The sequence below is a fragment of the Schistocerca piceifrons genome, chromosome 2 (assembly GCF_021461385.2).
Source record: "Schistocerca piceifrons isolate TAMUIC-IGC-003096 chromosome 2, iqSchPice1.1, whole genome shotgun sequence".
Lineage (NCBI taxonomy): Eukaryota > Metazoa > Arthropoda > Insecta > Orthoptera > Acrididae > Schistocerca > Schistocerca piceifrons.
In genome coordinates, this window is record NC_060139.1 from 801,850,696 (window position 1) to 801,855,812 (window position 5,117).

At 42.1% G+C, this 5,117-nt stretch overlaps 1 non-coding gene across 1 annotated transcript; it reads right to left on the reverse strand.

Moving 5' to 3' along the window:
• Positions 1–4,478: 4,478 nt before the first annotated feature.
• On the reverse strand, positions 4,479–4,556 carry Trnaa-cgc. The gene has a single exon. It is a non-coding gene; the product is annotated as a tRNA-Ala (tRNA).
• Between the last annotated feature and the right edge of the window lie 561 nt (positions 4,557–5,117).

Below are 5,117 nucleotides of genomic sequence, written 5' to 3' on the forward strand. Positions count from 1 at the left end.
GTGCTGTAATATCATTCGCGCGTGACAGTGACGTGAATTAAATGGTGTCATTTGTGAGTTAAGCAATGAGGTGTCATGGATGCAAATTACTAGGTAATCCTATACTTGTAACACGAGACAATCAGTTATTTCCCATAAATATAGTACGCTTAGCGTATGCAAGGTTCCTCCTGTCCATTATACAGGTGATTTGATTGAGTAATCGTGAAAAGGATGTTGGTTCCTTGTGTTCAATGAATATATGGCTTGAGAACTATAGTTCAGTGAATAAGACTAATAAGAGCGTTATTGAGACGTATAAGTATTGAGGTGATCAGGTCGTCTACTCTTTTGTTGGAAGCTTTGCGTTCTCATTTCGTAAGTGGTCATAATGAATAATAAACAAAATAAGCAGTGCGGACGACCACTGTTCTTGTATGTCAGGGCTGACAAAATAAACATTATTTGTAATTAGTAGACGAATAAAGATCAAGTAAACATATATTTTCTTGTGCTCCTACTAAAATGGAGAAATATTTGCACTTTTTTACGTACGTCATGTACTATTTTTGGTATCCAAGTTACACACTGGTAGTTTAATAATAAAGTAGAATTTTAGTGTCAGAAGCAAGATATAATTGGCACTGGAGAAGAATTGGTTTTCTTGCCAAGATACTGAAAGTGTCCCCTACCATTTACCACCTTTTCCTCTTTAGTGCTCATGATTGATATTTTGCTGGTATGGAATGTGCAATTTAATTTCATTCATATTAACTGATATTTTCGGAAATCTTGCAATGTGTCATTCATGATTTAACTAATCAATAGCAGCACTAGTTACATGCAGCACTAGTTTCATGCTTAACACAAAGCATTACGAGAGTTTATTCTCATTGTCAAGTGCAAATGTTTACATCCTACAGAACAAAGCTATGAACGGAACAGCACATTTAGGACACCCGACCGTCCACGTGAACAAAAATGAATATACAGAAAAAATACACTGAAAACAACAAACAAAACAAAGATCCAACAAAACAAAAACAAAGAACGGTTAAAGAACACTCCTATTTTATTAGTCATGCTGACTTTTTCTGGAAGGAGACAGCAGTATTAATGTAATACATTGAACAAAAATTTTTAATGTCAAATCTTTCACTGCATAGACTGCAATTCTATAATGTAAATTGCGGTTTGGAAGGTAAAGTCTTTATATTAAAATTTTTGTTCAGTAAATTACGTTAAGACTGCTGTCTCTTTCCTAAAATGTCAGGCTTTACAAACAAGAAATGACTTTTCTTGTAACATAATATATATTGTGGAGAAAAATTTACAATTTTTATACTAAAAAAGTTGAGGTAATAAATTACATTTCTTACTGACAATATATGAAAAGAAATACATCATGTGTACGAACCCTGAAGATTCTATATGAAGATCCCAACTTGAAGTACACAATGAAGGATGTCCAATGTGGCCAACAGTTAACAGTATGCACAGCCTTTAATACAAACTATCTCACTAGCTCAATCAGTTTCTAAGAAAGTATTTCACATATGAAACAACCTATACTCTAAAGAACAGGACCACACTATTCCCTTACATAAGGAAAATAAACATTCCAGATAGCGCCCATTTTATGCGACGAAACATCACAAATCTGTATTTCAACATGTCTCTTCAATAAGCTGTAAATAACGAACAGTACTAAAGCACAAATAATGTTCACGTGCTGAAATTATTGAATTTATAGTTACTAGAACTAATTCTCACCTACAAGTACTTTGTATTCAGAGGTAATACACTGCTCTGCAAAATTGAAGGACAAGATAGGCAAAATAATGTAACATACCAACAACTCAGTGAAAATGAATGAATGTGCGGGAGCATGCCGCCAAAGGTCTTCCAGTCACGCACAAAGAGCAGGACATCTCTCTGTATGAGGTCGGTGATTGTCGTGCCAAATGAGTTGGCCCCACAATACATGACAGTCTAAGGTTCAGGAAATAGTGTATGGCTCTCAAAGAGCGATTATAGCGCACTGGGGTAGTGTTCTTTATTATTGGAGGCAACGATGGATAACCTGACATGGGGAAGAATCATCAAAGGAATGGAAAAAGGTCGAGGAGTGACGAGTGAAGACCAGAAGTCTGGTATGGCTCGCAGCATTGTTTCACGTGCATGGGGAGCCTTCTGAACCATAGGCACTACTACCCAAAGGAGAGTAGGTGGTAGACCATAGTTAATTACGTTGTACAACACATGAGAAGGGACCCACGACAAGCAGGAGCTGAAATTGCACCACATCTAACAGAACTGCTAAGCACGCAAAATCACGGTCCACCGTCCCACAGCGACTGCATGGGGGTGGTCTCACTCCTCAATGATCATTGACGCCCTCAAGTTGGCGATACCATCTGCGATGTCACCAAGGGCATAGGGACTAGATCAGTGACGTGTGGGGTCGCCTGATATTCTCGGATGAGAGCAGATTGACTAAATAGTGATTCTGGAGTTACCCTCGTATCGCGAGAGGTGCAAACACCCAGGAACGTTGTCGAACATGACCTTTTGCATTCGCGAACTGACCTTCAAATCTTTCAGTATGGTACACTCACTAATCAAAGTTATTGTGACACTGAAGTCCTTTCCCGTGTGCGTCTTTTCATGGGCGTATTCGACCCTGACGTAATCCTTATGGGCAGAGCATGGCTCCATGGAATAGGTGGAGGTGCTCTTGGAACAAGAGGGTACTCGGCGAATGGACTCGCGTGAGCACATGTGAAAACATCGGGGAGATATGTTGCAGCACATCGACATGCATAAACGACTATCTATAAGTTGTCAACCGCGCTGGGGGAGAAATGGAACGTCCTATCACACGAACTTTTTACCAACTTTGTGACCAGCATGAGAGCGAGTTGCAGAGCATTCACACCATCCTTATTGATCACACATTCTGTTAAGAACCATATCCAGTTTCGCAGGAGAGCTTCTGTAAAGTTTGGAAGGTGGGAGACGAGGTACTGGCAGGAGTAAGGCTGTGAGGACGGGGCGTGAGTCGTGCTTGGGTAGCTCAGTTGGTGGAGCCCTTGCCCGCGAAAGGCAAAGGTCCCGAGTTCGAGTCTCGGTCCGGCACACAGTTTTAATCTGCCAGGAAGTTTCATATCAGCGCACACTCCGCTGCAGAGTGAAAATCTCATTCTGGCATGTCCAGCTTTTTATAATGTACAGGGATCCATCATGGTGAAAGAGTTCTGTTGTGTGGGTACTATGGGAATCAGCACCAACACAAGTAAGAAATAAAAGAAGTTGCGATGGCCGCTGACAGGAATCCAAATTGATCTGCACACAACACTTGCAGATTAAATTAACACTTTATTTCTAAAAAGGAAAGAAGCATAAGTCGTTATGAGATGGGTTGCTGTGCTTCCTATGCCTCCTACTTGCAATTAGTTTCATACATTATCAGTACTATCGTCCTCCTATTAGTACTGATGCTCTCGAAGTCTGCGACCGAATTGGGCCCAACCAGCGATGGGTGGCTGGTTAAGTCAGCGTTGACAGGGGGCGCTGAACTCTGGAATGGCGTGAGCATGTGTGAAAGCATCGTTTGTCTTGATTGTCTTCCTGGAGGTTTGGCGCTGTCCTCTCTTTCCATTGGCGCGCGGGTCCTCGCTTTGTTAATGACGGTCCGCTGCGCCACGCTGGTCGGTGTACAGTCGATGGTTTAAGACTGCAGAAGTTCAGTGTAATCACTATATTTGAATAGAATTGAAATTCCTGTTCATCTAACTGAGTATTTCTCTCAGACACCTACTGTAGTATATTGTAGCAGTTCTTTGAATGTATGGGCTATGTTTCATCGAGCTATATTACTTGACAGAGTCACATCATGCGAAAGTCACTTCCGTCATTAAGATTTGCCACCTGCGTATCGATCACCAACCAGATAGGCTAACCACGGTCTTATCCATATCTGGCACAGTACCAGTCATTCCCATAACAGAAACAAAGAATTCAGCAGACGATATGTAGATAATACTTTATTTTAGTCACTACTACCATCATCGATTTGTTCATTAACGATATCAAGAAAATAAATGTCACAGCTGAATCCTAGAAAAAACAGCACAGATTATATACTAGGTTTGTGCATAGAAAATGTCAACAACACGCACAATTTCAAGATACACAGGTAAAAGACAACATCAGCACGCAGTTCCTGTTTCATCGTGTCTTGCAGATATACACAAGATGGTTACATACAAAACAATTCTGCACAGAGCAAACAAAACTCCTATCATCAAGGAAAACATGGGTAAGGAGGAGGAGGAGATTAGTGTTTAACGTCCCGTCGACAACGAGGTCATTAGAGATGGAGCGCAAGCTCGGGTGAGGGAAGGATGGGGAAGGAAATCGGCCGTGCCCTTTCAAAGGAACCATCCCGGCATTTGCCTGAAGTGATTTAGGGAAATCACGGAAAACCTAAATCAGGATGGCCGGAGACGGGATTGAACCGTCGTCCTCCCGAATGCGAGTCCAGTGTGCTAACCACTGCGCCACCTCGCTCGGCCATGGGTAAGGACTAAGACGCCATTTCTCTTTGGGTCATCAGTCTTCTGACTGGTTTGATGCGGCCCGCCACAAATTCCTCTGATGTACCAACCTCTTCATCTCAGAGCAGCACTTGCAACCTACGTCTCAATTATTTGCTGGATGTATTCCAATCTCTGTCTTCCTCTACAGTTTTTGCCCTCTACAACTCCCTCTAGTATAATGGAAGTCATTCCCTCATGTCTTAACAGCTGTCCTATCATCATGTCTGTTCTCCTTGTCAGTGTGTTCCACATATTCCTTTCCTCTCCTATTCCGCGCAAAACCTCCTCATTCCTTCCCTTATCAGTCCACCTAATTTTCAACATTCGTCTGTAGCACCACATCGCAAATATTCGATTCTCTTCTGTTCAGGTTTTCTCACAGTCCATGTTTCACGCCAGCCTCTGTGGCCGAGCGGTCCTAGGCGCTTCAGTCCGGAACCACGGGGCTACTACGGTCGCAGGTTCGAATCCTGCCTCGGGCATTGTTGTGTGTCAGGTCCTTAGGTTAGTTAGGTTTAAATAGTTCTAAGTTTAGGG